Source organism: Netta rufina, assembly GCF_964035555.1.
Source record: "Netta rufina genome assembly, chromosome: 21".
Lineage (NCBI taxonomy): Eukaryota > Metazoa > Chordata > Aves > Anseriformes > Anatidae > Netta > Netta rufina.
Window position 1 is genome coordinate 6149739 of NC_140145.1, and position 19042 is coordinate 6168780.

Below are 19042 nucleotides of genomic sequence, written 5' to 3' on the forward strand. Positions count from 1 at the left end.
GGCGAGCGGGGGCGCGCCGAGCCGGGTGGGTCCCCCCCCCCCCCCTCCTCTTCCTCCTCCTCCTCCTCTTCCTCCTCGGGATCCAGGGGGGGGAGAAGAGCACGTGTGCCCCCCCCTCTAAGGAATAAAAAAATAAAATAATAGAATCAAAGCTGCGCCGATGAAGGATGATGCTGCAGGGCTAGCAAGTCGCCAGCCCCCCCCTCTTCTCTCCCTGCACAATAATAATAAAAAAAAATCTTTATATCGTCTCCAAGCGCCTTTTTCCCCCCCAAAAAAATCGGAATGAAAGCGCTCCCCCCGAGGAAAAAAAAATAAAATAAAAAATAATAAAAAACGACGATAACAGGAAAAAAAAAAAAAAAAAAAGCAGCAGGAGGGTGAATAATTAATCCGAGGCAGATGCAATTAATCAGGAGCAGCTCGGCGGAGTCCCCGCATCCGAAGGCAAAGTTTGGGGGGAGCGGAGCCTGGAGGGGGGGGGGGGGGCGGGGCTCAGCCGCTGCCCCCCCGCGAGGGCTGGAAGCGGGGGGACCCGGCCATGAGCACGGCAACGAGGGGGGGTCCCCGCCTCCTCCGTCGTCCCCCCCCCCCCGGTTTAAAGAGGGGGGTGCCCCGCCGCTGTTGGTAAATAAAGGCGAAAAGGGGGGGCGGGAGGAGGTGGGAATGGGGGGGGGGGCTCTGCTCCTCGGCCCCCCCCGCCCCCCCTGTCTCTGGACCCCCCGGTGCCCGGGGGGGGGGGCCCCGCTGCTGGGCGCTCCCGTGGCCGCTCGCCCGGCCGGAGCCGCATCGGGCTCCCGGGGGGGGTCAGAGCGGGGAGGGAGGCAGGGGGAGGCGCCTTCCTCCTCCTCCTCCTCCTCCTCCTCCTCCTCCTCCTCTTCCTCCTCCCCCTCCTCGGCAGCAGAGCGGATGCAACGCAGCCCCCTTTTTTCCCGACCCCCCCCCCCACCATCTTCCCCAAGCAGCCTCCCAGCCGGTCTCCATCCCACCCTCCAGCACCCATGGGTGCAGCCTGGGGGGGCTGTGGGGTCAGCACTGCCCTCCCCTCCCTTCCCTCCTGCTATAGGAGAAAAGAATAGGGCAAGCTGTGGGATGGGGGATGAGGGCGTGGGGAGAGGGGTGGGGGGCGCAGAGCACCGGGGGGGGACATTTGGCACCCCAGGGTGGAGGGAGGCAGCCGGGCTTGGCTGCTTCCCACCTCCCCATAGCCATTTGGGGGGGTTTTGGGGTCCTTCCCCATCGGCTGGGGTGTGGGGGGGGGAATGGGATTTTGGGGAACACCACCACCAGCACACCTGGGGAACACCGCGCTCCCCTCATGGTGCCGAGCAGGAATGTCCAAGCTCCGGTCCCCCAGCACCACCCCGAGTTGGGCTTCCACCAAAAATGAGGGCAGGGAGGGGGTCCGGCACCCCCAGCCCCCCGGCAGCAGAGGGTGGCGATGCTGAGGCTGCACCCAGGGGACCCCAAATCTTCCCCCCCTGCCCCATCCCGGCAACACGGGGCTGGAGACACACAGAGCAGGCCAGATGTCCCCCCATCACCCCCCCACGTGGCTCCCGTGCCCCCTCCCCACATTTCCTTTCCTCTGCCACCCCCCCTGAGCTCCCCCCATGGCCCTTCCTGCTCCCCTGCCATATATTTTCCTTTCTGCCTTCACCAGGAAATATTGGCCAGCGTGTTCATCCTGGAAGCCTCATTGATAGGGGAAGTGCATAAGACATCTCCATTAATGCCAAAATAATTCACGGCAATTAATGGGATTGACCTTGAGCGGCGACAGAAGGCGAAGGAGCCCCTGAGAAGGGCCCGCTGGGTGTGATGGCGAGCGGCAGCACCACGGGGGGAGGACGGACCCCAACCCACCCCCAGAGCACCCAGCACCTTTGGGTGCTGCCAGGAGGCTTTGCAAGCCATGCAGGGTGCCAGGAGGAGGCCACCCCTTGCTGGGACCATGTTGGGGGGGAGCTCTGCCCCAAAACCCACCCCAGGACCCCTCCGGGAGGGCAGAGCACGGTGTCCAGCGTCCCCAAAACGCCCGGCGGCTGCGGCGAGGGGTCCGGCCCCAGCAGGCAGGCGACGGCCGCTGGTTTTCAGAAAAATCCCGTGATTTATAAACCACTCTCCCGATTGCTTTGGGCAGGGGAGGGCTGACTCACGGGCTGCAGTCCCCGGGGACGCGGGGAGAGGCGGTGGCACGGCCGTGATTCATCCCTTCAGCCCGTCCCCGGGGCGCAGCCTCAGTTTCCCCACTCCAAACCTGGCCCCGGGGCAGGGAATCGGGGCCGGTGTCAGCACCACGCATCCCATAACACCCATCACGGGAACATTTCCCCGCTGCTAGACGAGGGCTTTGAAAGCAGGGTGCTCCCGTGCTCCCTGCCTCTGGCAGGTTCTTGGCACCGCCGCCGGGATATTTTTCAGCTGGTACAGAAATCTGTATTTTCACCCCGCCTGGCTTTTATTTATGGCTCCGGGTTGGCAGGCGGAGGGGTTGGGGTGGGTAAGGGCAGGTGGCTGCGATCCCGGTGCTTTGGGTGAGGACCAAAGCGTTGGGCTGAGGCTATCATGTCAGGGGGCATCGCGGCCCCGCTGCTCCCCGTGCACGGGGACATCCCGGCCGTGCTCCCCCATCCCAAACCCAGCCGGCAGCAGGAGCAAACCCCAAGCGAAAGCATTTCTGAAAGCATCCGCGTGGGACGGCCCCGTTAATCCCCGGCCCGCATTTCACCTGCCGTTAATCCCGGGGCAGCACTAATCGCCGGGATAACAGCGGCCGGCGGACGCTAATCCGGCCCTAATCCCTGTGGGAGCTGCAGAGGTGTTGCACGGGGCCGAGGCACAGGGATGCCAACCCCGTCCTTTTGTAGGGATTTAACAGAAAAGCGAAGGGCCAGGGGTGGGGTTTGCACTTAGGGGGACACCACGGGCTGCTATTTTTCAGGCTCTGACCCCAAAGAGCCTCCAAAACCGATAGATTGCCTATAAAAGAGAGAAAAAAAAAAATCAAACAAAAAAAAAAATAATAAGGGAATAATAAGGAATAAAGCCTCAGCCAAAACCTCTCACTTTGTGACTATTTCTCAGCCAGGATCACTGCAGGCAGGGGAGTTCCTCACCCTAAAAGCAGCCACCCTACTAGTGGCCAGAGCACTCGGAGCCGGCCCCACAGCCAATTCTGCGTGGGTGGGGGATTAATGAGCCTGGAACGTGATTAAAAATACATAGCAATGCCCTCCCCCTTGGAAGCAGCACCCGAAATACATTCATATCAGCCAACTTTCCTTATATAGTTCTGATAATGACATAAATATAGAAATCCCGTAATTGCCATAAATTCATTTTATGTTATTATTTCTAAAGAAAAAGGGAAAAAAAGGCTTTTATTGTAACTCCTTGTCCAGCTGGGGGTTTGGGTTTGTCCCCTGGGGTTCGTGTCACCACGTGGCTGTGGCTCCCTACGGGCATCCATGGCTCTGTCCCACTCCTCTTCCCCGGGTCGGGGCGAGCCTTGGCTGATCCCATACAAATTAAGCAGAGGGCACAAAGATCCTGCAGGTTTTGGCCATGAAGTGGTGGAGAGTGGGAAAGGAGCCTGCTGGGATCACCAGCAATGGGATCAGCTTGGGGACCGTCCCTGGCACCGCTCCCCATGGCCACCCCACAGCTCGCCGTGTCACTGGGGTGATGCTCGCAGAGCAAAATGGGTGGGAAAAGCAGGAAATGGGCACAGATGGGTTCATTCTCTTACAGGACATAGGGTTGAGAGGGAGAGGGAGGGCAACAGGAGGCAGAAACCCTAAAACCATATATAACCAGTCCCAGAACATGGGATAACAGGGAGAAGAGCTACAGCGGGATGCCGGGGGACAAGGCAGTGCTGGTGGCCGTCCCCAAAGCTTTGCTTCCACCCCATTTTGCCACGAGGGCTGCTGAGCCCAGAGCTCGCCCCATGGCCCACAAATTGTTTAGGCTGTACCCCAAACAGCGTAATGGCACACAGGGTATCAGAAGCACTATTTATACTATTCCAATAAATGTTTTAATAGCATATAAAAGTAAGGGAAGGGCGAATCAAAGCCGGAGTGCCAAGCCATTTTGGTCTTGCGAGATAAAAACATTTCATTTCAGCTTTACTGTTTGGATTCGTCTTTGCCTCTCCTTTTACATTCTGCTGAAATATTAATTTCGGGCTATATCATAGCCCTTTAATATTTCATCTGCCATAACAAGTCAGCATTACCAAAGTTGTTGGGGCTCCGCATGGGGGAATGAAGCGGCCCCATGGGTGGAAAACCCCGCGGAGTGGCTGCTTTGAAAGGGAAGGTTTCAACAGACCACCGCTCGTTTATTCCCCTTTCCTTCCCCAAATTTTCACCCCATGGGGTAATTCTGGCATGAGCACACGGTGCAGTGCCCCGTATGGATGGAGGCAGCCCCACATCCACGCAGAAAACCCACGAGCGCCGCGTTTCCCCGTGCTGGGGATTCACGCACCTAATTACAGCAGCTACAGAGGAGGGGGCGGTTATCTTGGCAGCCGGCAAGGCCAGCAATAGATTTTCTTTTCTTTCCCTGTTCTTTGTTTTCTTTTATTTCTTTTTTTCCCCCAAAGACAAACCCTGGCAGAGATTCGACCGAAATCAGCGCTGGGCTGTGGGGGGAGGCACGGCGCGGGGTGGTGCTGGATACCAGGGACAGCCCCAGGTGGGGACCAGCCCGTGTTTGGTGTCATTTTGTTGTCACCTCGGAGAGGGAAAGGGGATTTGCATCCCCTAAATCAAATAACAAGGCTTCGATGGCCAAGAGGTGAGCAGAAGCTGCAATCAGTGGGGATTTGGGGCGGGTGTGAGCGACCCCAGCCCAGAAAGGGACCTGCTGTCAGGGAATCCCTGCCTCTGCCTACCCAGACCCCATCACCATATACATATATATATAGGAAACCAGTGCAGGATCCCTTCTTTTCCAGCTCCTTCCCCCTATATTGTCAGGGGACGTGATCCTATTTGGGACATGCATGGCAGCGTGTCCCCAGGACGGGGCACTGTCCCCATCACCTGTCCCCACGCTCCCGCGGGGGGACACCAACCCATCACAACCCGCGTTGCCCTCCCTCTCCCCCCCCTTTCCCTGCCTCTCTGGCCAAGCAGGAAAGACAGACAGCGAAAAGCACTTAAGAGGAGGAGAGGAGCCCATTTGCTCTGCTTCCCCAGTCCCCCCTCGCTGGCTCAGGCAGGTCAATTTTCCGGAGGCTCCCCCGGTCCCTAATCAGATAAGGGCTGTATGGGGTGGGGGAGGATTTAGGGCTGCCCTTGGCGGTGCTGTGGGGATGAGCTCAGGGCTCTGTCAGCTCCCACCCGTCCCCAAAGCACTGAGCACTCGCTCCTGGCCGTCCCACCCAGGGGGTGCCACCCCGTGTCCCCCAAACCCACACCCCCCCATGTCACAGCGACCCCAGCCCTGCTTCTCCACGTGCCCCCCAGGGGATTTTGGCCATCGTTAGGATGGGTCCAGCGAGGAACTGCAAGAAAAAGGATGCTTGGTGGGGATGAAGAGAAAAAAGACCCACGGCTCGGTGTCCCCCTCTGCCACCTGCCTGGCCCCGTGGGGACGGGGACAGGTTTGGGGACGGGGCGGTCGCCAGCTGAGCAGCGAGAGGCCCCGGCGGCGAGCAGGGCTTCCCTTTCCCCTTCACTGGACCTGTCACAACTGTGCTCAGCGGGGACTGGGAAGAGCTGGGAGAAGGCCTGAGAGCAGCTCAGCACCCTCAGCCTCGTGGGATCTCCCCCCCGACACCACCCCGTCCCCTGCAAAGGGTTTTCAGTGACCGCAGAGGTGTTTGTTCCCGGGGACCCCAATAAGTGGGGATGCTGGAGCTGCTAATTGCGAGCAATGAGGCATCCAACACAGCCCCAGGGGGGCACTGCAGCCCTGTTCTCCCCCTCAAAACCCCCCCAACCCTCCCCCAGTGCCTGCCCAGCTCGTGTGTCCAGTGGGATCAGGACACAGCAGCTGCTAATTCATCCATGGCCACCCCGCTAATGGCCACGCTGCTGTCCCGGGGGCACCTGGTCCCATCTGGAGCCCAACCCCACAAAACCCTTTGCTTGGTGCCATTAGCAGCCCCCCCCTTAGGGATTTGGGCTGTTCCCCTCCCCAGCTCTGCTTCTGCAGCTTGTCCCAACCCTCCCCGGGGGGGGGGAAAGCCCTACAAGACCACTTAGGGCCATGCATTTTTCAGGAGCCTATTTAGCAGCATTAGAGGGAACCATTTTCCCATCTGGTTGTGCACAAAGTGGATTAACCCCTTCGGCAGCCCCGCTGGGCTCAGGGGAGGCTGTGATTTTGGACTGGGGGGTGTGTGAAAGGTTGGGGTTTTATCCACCCTCCTGCCCAGCCAGGTTTGGGGCTGGGGGTGTTGGGAAAAAGGAGCTGGAGCTGCCCGCACAGCGCTGGGGTCCGGCACGGTGACAGCGCCGGGCTCAGCAGAGCATCCTTCACTGCTCAGCATGCAGGAGGTGTTGAAAAGCAAAGAAAGCCCCCCAGAAAGCTGGGGTGTGGAAGAAAAGATGGGCAACAATCAGGAGAAAGGGGCTGTTTTCCCCTGGGACCTGTTACGGGCTGTCTCTTAGGGGCCAGGAGGGAAAGGCTAAAGGTTTCATGGAAAAAGCCGGCGGTTCAGACCTCTGGCAAGGGTTTCTTTCAGAGCTCAGCGATTTCTGAGCGGAGCACTTGTGACCTTGACAGTATCTGGCCAAAGATGATTCAGTATTTGGCTAAAAGGTGTTCACGTCTCAATTAAGCCCCCGATGTCTTCAGTGCTGTGCCTGATGCACCCTTTGCATCCATCCCACAAACAGGGCTGGACGTGGGGCTGGTCCACAGCAGAAAGGGCCCCAACAACTTTTTTGGGGGGAATCCATCCAGGGGGGGTCCCAGCACAGCCTTTTTGGACCAAGCTGAGGTCTGATGGGCAATCACATCCCTTCTTGGAGCTGGGCACGGAGGGAGAGGCTCCCCCACCCTCCCAGAGGCCATCTGAGCAATGCACCCAGCACCACCACGTCTCATGTGCTGGCGGCTGCCAGATCCATATCCACATTTCACTGCAGCTTTGAGCCACAGGCCAAAAGGAAAAAAGGAATAAAAAATATGCACGGTGATCCAGAGCTTTCAAATAACATCTCCCTTTATGCGTTCCCATAACTCAGCTGAAGACCGCAGGCTCCCTGCACTCAGCTCCACTGCGAGCTGCTGCCCGCTGCCTGCTCCCCGCCTGCTCCAGCGCCCCGTGCCCACGCTTTGCAGGCTCCAACAGCCCTGAGGGCTCTGCGAGAGGCAGGAGAAGAGGCTGAGACCCTGCCACCGGCAGGCAGGGTGGCCTTTGTCACCTCTCTTTGCCTCAGCCCTGCTCACTGTCTGCGGGGGATGCCCAAATCAGCACGGGTGCACCCCCTTTGCCAGCTTTCCTCTGCCCTTTCCCTGGTGCCTCCCCGGGTTTCAGCCCCGGTCTGCGAGCCCGGCAGCAGATGATTTAATTTTAACTTCACAGCATCTTTTTAATGCACATCTCGGAGCAGAGGAGCTGTGCTTGGTGGCTGTTATGGGCTGCAGCACGGGAGCCCAGAGCTGGCCCAGGGGACAGCGTGGCACCAAAGCTGCACAATTCCCTCTCCACATCACCCAGGCATCACCCAGTGTGAAATCACCGACTTCACAGCATCAGAGCATGCAGAGAACAACCCAAAAAGAACAATGCAGCCACCAGGGTCCTGCACCTGGGACGGGGAAACCCTGGCTGCATGTACAGACTGGGCGATGAGACGCTGGAGAGCAGCCTAGAAGAGAGGGATCTGGGGGTCATGGTAGACAGCAAGTTGAATATGAGCCAGCAGTGTGCCCTGGCAGCCAGGAGGGCCAACCGTGTCCTGGGGTGCATCAAGCACGGCATCGCTAGTAGGTCAAGGGAGGTGATTGTCCCGCTCTACTCTGCGCTGGTGCGGCCTCACCTCGAGTACTGTGTGCAGTTCTGGGCACCACAGTATAAAAAGGACATGAAACTGTTGGAAAGTGTCCAGAGGAGGGCTACGAAGATGGTGAAAGGCCTGGAGGGGAAGACGTACGAGGAACGGCTGAGGTCACTGGGCCTGTTCAGCCTGGAGAAGAGGAGACTGAGGGGAGACCTCATCACAGTCTACAACTTCCTTGTAAGGGGGTGTCGAGAGGCAGGAGACCTTTTCTCCATTAACACTAGTGACAGGACCCGCGGGAACGGGGTTAAGCTGAGGCAGGGGAAATTTAGGCTGGACGTCAGGAGGGGGTTCTTCACAGAGAGGGTGGTTGCACACTGGAACAGGCTCCCCAGGGAAGTGGTCACTGCACCGAGCCTGGCTGAATTTAAGAAGAGATTGGACTGTGCACTTAGTCACATGGTCTGAACTTTTGGGTAGACCTGTGCGGTGTCAAGAGTTGGACTTGATGATCCTTAAGGGTCCCTTCCAACTCAGGATATTCTATGATTCTATGATTCTATGATCTGTCCCCTTTTGGAGCTGCCTGTGACCCTTGGATTTTCCCCCCCGCTCAGGGGAGCCCTGCAGTGGAGGTGCTGCAAATGTTCCCAAACAAACGAGGCAGCGAAGAAAAGAAAAAGCATCCAAAGGCCACGCAGGGGAAGGCAGCAAGTTTCCGCTCGGCTGGGCAGCGAGGGGGTCTGTGGTGTACCAACAGCGTCTCCCGCTACCAGTGACATTGAAGGGAGTTGCAAAAAAAAATCCATTTTCCTCACCCAGAATGGAAAGCAAAAAAAAAAAAAAAAGAAAAGAAAAAGACATTTGCAGCCTTGAAAGATTTATGTTCCCCCTCCAGAAGCTGTCAAGAGGCCCTGGGTCAGCTCGGTGCAGGTGCTGAGCACCACCAGGAGGGTCCCCAGAGCCCTTCCCAAGGTGGGGGGACACGGGGCAGGGGCAGCCCCAGGGCTGGGCCGGGGGCTGGGGGCAGAAATCCCCCCCAGCAGGGTTATTCTGCAGGGAAAGCACCTGCCCAGCCCCACCCATCAGTGATCTTAATTAATTACCATCCTAATTAATTCCTATGGCTCCCCCTTGCACTACCCCATCTTACTGACTCGCCTCTGAGATGCCGGGGCTGTGTCTCCATCCTCCTCGGGGGCTGCAGCCCCCCAAACTGGGACCAGTGCTCACCTAACTGGGAGCAGCCCCTGGCCACCAGAGGGAGAAGCTTCAAAACTTAATTTGTGCACCAGCTGACGATCAGGAGGGTGAAAAAAACAGGGCTGAGGGGGTTTCTTTTCTCACCCCTTTGAGCATCTTTCTCCCCAAAAAGGAGGCAGGAGCAAGGCAGGGGTTCCCCCTTAGGCGGCTCACAGCGTTGCTTTATTTTTATTTATTTTTATTTATCTTTTTTCTTGTTTTTTTGAAAGGAAAACCCAAAACTAGTGCAAGACACGAGCCCTGAGCTGTCTCTCCCACTAATCGAGGGGCAGGAAGATTTCCAGCCCCGCCGCCCGTGAAGCCTTTGCCATGCCCAGGACTCGCTGCTGGCTGTGCGGGGTGGTGGCACCGAAGCACTCACAGCCCCAAGCTGGACCCAGCACCCGAATCGGGGCATAAAAACACAGCATCGAGCCGAGAAGCTGCCTCCAGCACTCTGCAAAGCTTTTATTGGCCATCTGATATTCCGAAAGCACCGGAGACAGCTCCTAGAGGTACCAAACAGCTGCCCCAGTGCGTCTGCAGGGCCCTGCAATTAGCAGTAATTAGCGGCAGCCCCTGATGGGGATGCATCCCTGGGTCCGACGGGGTCTGACGCTGGCCCAGGCCCCCCACCACCACTGTCTCCCACCGCGGCAGCCCCGGGGGCTCTCTGGCTCCCCGTCTGCCGGCGCTGAGCCCTCCGGAGAACTCTCCGGCGCCGCAGTTATCAGCGCGGCCGCAAGCCAGACCTGGCAGAGCGTTAGTGCCATCCCAGGAGCCAGCCGGCTATTTTTAATGCCACTAAAACACAGGCAATTTTTCACTTAAGCCTCCATCCCGGCCTCCCATTTACCTGGGCTGGAAGCGAGCAGAGGCTCCGGCAGCCCCCAGCACCCTGCGCTGCGCCTGCAGCACCCCGAGGCTCCCTGCAGGGAGGATTCGCTGGGCTCAGGCTGTCCAGCAGCAGGACAGTGCCTGTCTGTGGGGCTGGGAATGGGGTCTAACTTATCCCTTATCCCTTATCCCTTATTCCTTTTCCTTTTTCCCTTTTCCCTTTTCCCTTATTCCCTATCTCTTTTCCCTTATTCCCTATCTCTTATCCCTTCTTCCCTATTCCCTTTTCCTTATCCCTTATTCCCTATCTCTTATCCCTTATCCCTTCTTCCTTATTCCCTTTTCCTTATTCCTTATTCCTTATGCCATGTGCCTTATTCCCTATTCCTTATCCTTTATCCCCTATTCCTTATGCCATATGCCAATGCCTTATTCCTTATTCCTTCCTTACTCCTTATTCCTTCCTTATTCCTTACTTTTAATGTTTTATTCCTTATTCCTTACGTATTTATTTTCTTATTTCCCTATTTCTTATTTTCTTATTTCCTTATTTCCTTTTTCCTTGTTCCTTTATGTCCTTACCCCTTATCTCCACCATTCTGTACACGGAGATGCTCTGCTCCAAGCTCACTTTGGAGACCAGCAGTATTTAGGGTGCTGTTATCCAGGAAAAAGGCCCTGGGCAAGCCAAGGGAAAACCTTGGAGCATCTCCCCAAGAGAAATTTTGGGGCCAGCTGGGTGGGGGGCACATTCTGGCAGGGACATCACCCCGCAGGCTGACCCTAGCTGATCCCATAGCAGGGAGACCCGGGGTTCAGCTTCCCCTGCGTGCAACGGGCGATGTTCTGGGCAGCTTGAATTTCAGCAGCGTCTGCTCCTTCAGCATCTTCTGCCACTTCAGCACTTGCCGATGCTTTGGTGCGGGCAGTAAGAGCAGCTCGGTGCTTCCCGGCAGCCCCGAGCCCTCTCCTCGCTGCGGGCTGGCTTTGGGATGCCCATGGGGAGGCACGGGCACGGAGAGCATTAAGAGGAGGAACAGCAACGCATTAACGCGGCGCTGCGTGCCCATCCTGACCCTGCGGCCCGCAGGTTTCATAGGTCTCATAAATATATTGACAAGGGTTTTTTTTTCCCCTGTGCTGGAAAATGAAGGCTTGGAAATGGAAAAGGCTGAGAAACCCTGCCCTGGTGCCCTGCACTTACCTTTCTCCTGCCTCTGGCTGGGAGCCCATCGTGTCCACAAGTGCTTCCCTGTGTCAGAGGGACAGACAGCCTCATGGAGAAGGGAACAAACTCCCCACAAGCCCCAGTATATAACAACAAATGATTATTTTTTTTTCCCCAGGATGAATATTTTCCTGTTTCATGGAGGGGACCAAGGTTTCCCTGCTGAAGGACGGGCACTTGGCACCAGCAGTGCAGCTGGGGCAATTTGTCTGGATTTTGCTGTGAGGAGAGGATTCCTCCCCCCTCCAAATGCAAAACTGTGTGCCTGGAAGTGGGAAATTGGCTTGTCCTGATGATCCATGCCATAGCCACATAATTCAGCTTTTGCAGTGCCTGCAGGCACCAAGCTGAGCCGCTCTCTACCTCCCTTCAACCTGCTGGGAATTTGAGGAGGGGGGACCAGCAGCAGTCTCCAACGACCCCAAAGCAAATTCCTCTTCTCCCTTTTTTAAAACTGCCAGAAACTGGTGGTAAATCCCATTTCCCATCACTCTGTTTCCAGCCCTGTTCAAGGTGCAGTGTCCCCCCAAAAACCATTGCTCTTTGCAGCAGTCCTCACAGTCCAAGGCTGGAGCCCGGCACTTTGCCAATGGATTATTTCTCTATTAATAAAATCTCCGTAATTAATGGGGTTCGGGTTGTGGGTTTGGTTTCCCAATGCACACAGCCCCACGGGCCCTCGTGCCCCAGTGACCAGCAGGAGCTGGCAAGTGGGGAATGCTAAAAAAGAAATCACCAGGGGATTAAAATGAAAAACCAACCCCACCAAATGCCAAATAGGATCTGATAGCGGCGCAGCCCGCTCAGGTGGGCTGATGGAAGATAAGGACCCGGTGCCACGGAGAGCGGAAAGCTCTCCAGGAGGAATATTAAAACCTCGCTGCAGAAGGATTGGAGGTTTATCGGCGTCTTTTGATGGTAATAGATTTTTGTAATAACCCAACTTTATTACTGGAAACAATGCGAGAATGCAAAGTGTCTCGGTGTCTAGCTGGGAGCAACCTCCAGCCAATTCAGCTCCCTGCTCCTGCTCCCAGAGCCCTACCGCTGCCCAGAGGGTGCAGAAGGGTCTCGGTGGGAGTCAGAGGGGGGAAAAGAAATCCCATTGCAGCCCCGTAAAACCACCTGAAATTCCCTACAGCCACCCGGAGACGGCGGGGAGAGGAAAAACGCTGTCAGCGGGGCTTCAAGCCACCCCCACGTCGCCGTGCTGTGCTTTCTTCTGCAAACCGCTTCCTGCCAGGCAGGTGCTCCTTCCTTTACGGGCTCTTCACACCTCCCCAGCGCTGCGGTCGCCGCTGTTATGACGCTGCATTTCTTCGCAGGCTCTGCAGAAAGGAGCCACGGAGCTCGTCGGCATTCGCCCCCCGGCTGGGGGAGATTTTGGGGGGAGAGGTGGAGCCCAAAGCACATCCCCCCCTGGGAGCGCCGAGCCATCCACACAGGGTTATTTTTTTTCTGATTTTTTTAATTTTTTTTGGCTGAACCCTCTGGAGCTCAACCTTGGGCTGGTGTCTTGTCTCCCCCACCAACCCCAAACCCACATTTTTTTCACCTAAATCAAGCCAGCAGCCGGATGAGCGCTGCCGTTCCCCAGCACCGAAGCTGAAGCCGGGTCTGGCAGCACCCCAAAACCCAAATCCCCCCCTCTGTGGAGAGCCCTGGTGCCAGCCTGGCTCCACCGTACCGGCCTCACACAAATCACATTGAATTATTTCATTGCTCTTTCTGGGAATTGCCAGTTAAGGCTTTTACGCCGCACGTGCTCCCGGCGCAGAGAGCTCCTGGTTTTATCCACCTGTCAATTTGGGGTCTGCCCACCCTATAACAGCTCGCGGGAGAAAAGGGAAGGGGAAAAGCAAAAGCTGGGCTTCATCATGCAAGAGGATAAGTCTGTTTCCTGGTTTATAAGCATCATTTCCCAGATACCCATCTGAGCACCAAAATACCAGCCAGACACACTGGCAGGGGAACCACAGTGTCCCCGGTAAATAATGCTGGTGTCCGACCTTCTCCCCTTCCCCAGGTTTTCTGGGCCCACAAGATGGATCTGGAGACGCCAAAAAAATAATCACAAACTTGTCTGAGTTCTGTCAAGTAGTTGATTAAAGAAAATAAAAGCTGAGGAAATCGGAATGCTTTGGGTTTTGCATGGGCAGATGGATGCTCTGCCTCTCAATCACTTTTCTCTTTGAAGCAGCCTTCGGGGAGGCTGGAAATACCCTGAAATCCAAGCGGCTCCCACCACAGGGTTTCCTTTCAGCCCCCAAAACCTTATCATTTAATTAAATCCAAACCCAAACGCTTTGATTAGAGCCCAAGACAGAAGCATCGCTTTTTTCCCAACACTCCTAGCAGCCAAAACCCCAGGGACCACAGGGGTGGGGGCTCCCATGGGTTTCCCAGCCAAGCAGAGGTGACACAGCAATGGGGACAGATGTAGGACCCAGCCGGGTGGCATCTTCTGCCTGGAGACAGAGGAGGGATCTGGGGAGATCACAGGTCCCTCCTCTCCCAGAGCAGCTCTGGCTCACAAACCCACCTCTTCCCACTAAAAACCACGCTCGGTCCAATCCCCTTCACCACTTTTTCTATCGTGTTACATTTTTGTTATTATTTTTTTTGGCTGGATTTTTTTTATTTTTTAATTTTTTCAGCAGCTGCCGGCTGAAAGTAGCGGGCCGGCTGCAGGCGCACGCCTCGCAACTCCGCCTGACCTCAGCTCCTTTTTTTTTTTTCCCTACAGAGATGGTTTTTTATTTGTTTATTTATTTTTTCCTGGCTCATTTCAAGCCTGAGCTCCCCAGGCGCTCAGCCCCAGACGCTCCCTGACATCTGCTGAAATCCCATACACTGGCAGGGGAGCCAAAACGGGCTGGGAGGATCGGGAGCCACGCACGAGGAGGTTTTGGGGCTGTGGTGGGGCCAGGAGGGGTTTTTGCTCCCTGCTCCCTGTTACCCATGGGCTGGGGTTGATGATCAGTGGTTCTCACATCACCCGGGTGAGGTTTCAGTGGTTGTAGGGGCGTAGAAGATACATTTTGGGGTCTGGTCACATTAGGCTCAGTGCCATGAATTTTCCACGGGGACCGTGTGGGCCAGGCAGGGGTTTGGGGCTGCAGGAGCTGCTCCGATTGTCCCACATGCACCAGGAGGCTCCTGGAGGGAACGAGGCAAATGAAACCCAAACTGCCCCAAAATCACGGCGTGTGGCCAGCCAGGGCAGCACACCCCGCACACCCCCAGCCCTGCCTCCTTCTCCTCTTTCCTTCCCATCCTGCTAATTTCAATCGCGGAAAACTCCGTCTGGGTAAAATATAAAGCCAGCTATTTTATTTTTTTTTCTCTATATATTATTATTATTATTATTTTGCATATTGAGAGTGTAGTGGATGTAAACCGCGTTATCTGGATGGCTTGCTGGCTGAGCACAGCCTCCGTTTTACCATACTAATGACTTTTTACACTCCAGGTAAAATCAGAACAAGACAAGAAGGTTTTAGAAAGCTCGTTCCGACAAATTCCTCACTGTAATTACTGGAGCAGAAAGAACTCATCAGCAGTACATGCCGTTGCTCGGGGCGCTAAAAGTCTCGAGTGGTGAATGGCCCAGATACGGGGGAGCAGCAGCCGTCACCGCCGCATCGCCGGCCCGGCAGGTCCCGAGGAGGCGAGGAGAGCTGCTGGCAGCTTCCCCCGGCCGACGGGCGGCACGAGAAGCAATTTTATAGCCCAGCGCTTCGGCAGCCATCCGTCCTCCCCGGGGTGCCGCGGCGGGTGGCGGCAGGGCGTGCGGTGGGGCGGGTGCACGGTGCTGGTTGCTCGCTGCGGGGTCGGAGGGGAAAGGATGAGGAGCAAGGAGCAGGAGCCTTCGTCGTGCCCGGTGGGTGAGTTTGTTCAGGTGGTGGCATCCAGAAAAGGGGGAGTAACCCCTTGCTTAGCAGTATTTAAGAGATGCTGGAGGGCCACGGTGGACACAAAGCCCAGGTTAAAGCTCTAGGGGTGCAACTAGCACCCAGCAGGATGGCGCATGGGGACCAGCAGCGGGACAGAAGGAAGGGATGGGGCAGTGTGGTGTGTCCCTGGTCTGGTCCCAGCCCCAAACCCTCATCCCCAAAGGTGTCGGGTCTGGACCCCCTCATGGTTTGCATGTGGAGCCACTGGGTGAGGAAGGGGCTGAGGAGGTCCCCAAGAGGGAACCAAGCCCAGAGCACTGATGGGGTCCCCAAAGCCCAGGGTTGAGCTGCGCTGGGACCCCAGCTCTCGCTGCAGCCCCAAGTGAAGCCTGTGGGGTGCAGCAGAGACGCACCCCATAAGTGCCCCCTTCCCTGACCCTGTTTTGGGGACTGCTGTGGCCCTGGTTTAATGTCCCACAAAGGAAAAGAGGGGCAGGGAGGGGGGTCATTGCCCCACCACAGCTTGTCACTGGCACCAGGGCAGGATGGAGAACCCAGTGCACCCTCCCTTTTCCCCCCCAGGCAGGCAGAGGGGATGACAGCAATGGGGGATGCCCTCCCCAGCCTTCACCCTTTCCCGTGAGCTCTGGGGCAGTTCATCTCCTCGCTCCTCTGGCCTGCTGTAACAGCATGCAGGAGACTTCAAAGGGATGAAGACTGAGGAGGGAAACACCCTGCATCCCCCTGGGGTCCTCAGCACCCATCTCCATGCCACCAGGGGCTGTTATCAAACCAGGGCAGCTCCGCAGACAGCCCGGTGCTGTCACCAGCACAGCTGGCACCTGCACGGGGGGGACCAGGACCAGTTGTGTCCCCTGGCAGCATCCTTCACCCCGCTGCATCCCAGCCGGGCTGCGGGAAAGGCTGTGCCTGAGCCTCTTCTCTCCCTTTGGGACTTCCCTCCCCTTCCCTCGGGGTGTCTGCACCCCAACTTCTGCCCCGAGCCCAGCAGCGCTGGCGCGCACGCAGGGGGTGGGTGTCCCTGCTCCTAATCTCTCTATCTCCTAATTAAATATTGATGGCAGTTAAATATTCATGGAACATTTTGGCTTCGAGTTTTTATCTGTCTTCAGGCATACGCGGGGTCTTTGATGTGTTATTTTTCTGGTCACCCGAGGTCCCAGAAGCCTCCAGACTTGTCAACACTCTTTTGAGCATTTTCTCCCCCTTTCCACATGTGCATTCATTTCGGATTCCCTGCTTCTTTTTCCCCCTGTACCCTCTTCCATATCTCTTTCCCCAGGACGGAGCAGCTTTCCCCCATGCTGAGCATCCCCAGCAGGGCTGATCCAGTGCTGGTGGGACCCAAGGGGATGGGGGATGGATCCCTTCCACCTCCTCCATCCCAAGAAACTCCCAGATGGTTCCCATGGGGCTGGGAGCCCCTTGGGGTCCCCAGAGGACAGGGCCATGAGGTTGTGGGGCCGGCTGGAGCATCCCACCTACTCCATACCCCCAAAAAAAACAAAGGGTCCCCAGCAGGGCCCGAGGCAGGTGTTGGGCAGGAGGAGTGGGCACGGAGCGAGCTGTTCCTTGGGCAGCACTGACATCTTCTGCCAGACCGAGGGAAAACAGCAACCAAGGCTCGGGGAGATTTCCAGCCGAGAGCAAGGCAAGGCACGCTTCTCCCCGGCCTTGCACGGGCAGCAGCAAACTGGAAAATAATTCAGAAAATTAGCACACCAATCCTTGGCTTTGATTTTTCAATGCACGACGTGCCTAGCCAAAGGAGCAGAGAGGTGGAAGGTTTTTCCCATCACCTTTCCCCAAAATACTTGCAGAAGCATTTATGGGAAAGCTCCCAGGGAACGCGGGAGGACACCGAGGATACAACCCAGCCAAGCTCCCCGTCGATGCCGTTCTCTGCTCCCCACCACCACCTCCCTGCATCCCTCCAGTGCTGCCCAGCCTGGGCTCTTGTGCCTGGAGAAAATCCACCCAAAGCAAAAAAAAAAACCATCGAGGTCTTTAAACGGCACCAGCAGTCTTCACCCAGAAGCAATACTGGAGGCACACGGAGATCCCAACAAGACCCCAGGCTGTTGACTCTTTTTTTTTTTTTACCCCAGCTCCCAGTGCGGAGCATTTCATGAGCATCTTACTTTATCTTTTGGGGTTTCTCTGTTATTATTTTTTTCCCACCAACGAATGCTGCTTCTTGCCTTTCAGGTTGCTGGGAAATGAGGCGTGTGCAGCCTGCAGGCTCAGAAGTCAGGGTGCAGGCAGAGGCAGGGAGTGCCTTGGGTTTTCTCTGAGTTTTCAGCTCTTGGTTTTTGAAAGGCCAAGGTTAGGGAGGGGGAAGCTAACACCCAGCTCAGGCAGCCCAGCCCTGATCGTTATCTCCAGCAGAGGAGTTTGGTGTGAAATCAGCTTTTCAGCCAGGGCTGCTCGGTGACAGTCAGGATGTTGGGGACCAAAGGACACGGAAATGAGTCACACACCCGTGGGGGTGCCCAGGGCGAGCGGGGGCTTCAGCCAGGGACAGTTCGGGGAGGAGTGCTCTGGGGGAAGAGCATCCCAAGGGGGGAAGCAGCAAAGACCCTTTCCCAAGCTGTCCAGAGAGAAGCCATCATCCTAGACAAAAGGTTTTTGCCTTTATTTTAGGGGCTTTGGGAACATCTTTGGGGTCCCCAAGCCTGCAACTCACTGTGGCCCCCAAGGCCATCCAGCTGTTGCTTTGAGTGGAAAACCTCTCCCTTTGGGGCTGTTTTCCCCACCATGGGATGAGGAGGACCCACACCCCCAGTCCAGCACTGGGAAGGGGGAATGTCCTCATCCAGACACCAGCCGTTGATCCCAAAATGAAGACGTGTGCTCAGAACACCACGGATTTACAGGAATTCATCCCAGCTCCCTTGGCTTTGCTCAGTTTTCAGTTTCCTCAGCTGGGAGGTGCTTTCGCCCCTGATGGATGCTTGTGAAGTGAGGACTTGGCCATGACTCAGTGAATGAATTCTCTACCCAACAAGGATGAAGCCATCTGCTCCATCCCATGTCTTTACGCTTCCACCTCCCAGCAGCATTTGGGAGCAGGGGATGAGCCCATCCCTGCAGCCCCGGGGCAGCTCCCGGTGCCCGGCTCCAGGTTTTGAAGTGAGCCTCCGTGGGGTTTTCCAGCCTCAGACCGAAAAACCCTCCACCACTTTTTGGGGGAGAGGATGGCACCTCTCCAGGTTTCCAGCCGCGCTCTCCGCTGGGGTGTAGGTTTTGGTGAGGGGTGACTAAAAGCCACCAGGGGAAGGTGGATGGGTCTCATGCCAAGCTCAGCAGAAACCATCTTCCCCAGTGGCTGGGGAAGTCCCGAGGGTGGCCAGGGACAGCAGGGACACTGTCAGCCTTTAGAAAGGAAATCTCACGAGTGGGGTGTGCATTAAGTGCTTATCTCGCCATCAGCCCCGGCAAGGTAATGGAAACGCTGATCTGTTCCAACCACGACAAGAGAGGTAAAAGGGAGAGGAGTAAACCAAACAAATCCTTCCAGCTGTACAGAAAGCAGCCCTGACCAGGTGAAGCTGCTTTGATTACACTCATTATTTTGGCTGCCCCGGCAGCAGCAGCGTCCCGTCCCGCAGGTGCTGTGCTTAGATCTTTGTCCCCTGGGTTTATCGATCAGCTGGGACGAGGAGCGCGCTGCAGCATCAATAACACCCGTGTAAATGCAGCTGAAAAAGCAGCTGTCACTGCTCTGCGTCTCTAAAGGATGTGGGGCTGAGGCATTGTCCTGTGATCCGGCAGGGGGATAGCAGCGGGAGCTCGGCACCATCAGAGCACCCAAACCCCTCTGCCAGTCCCCAAATCCACCTTCCTCT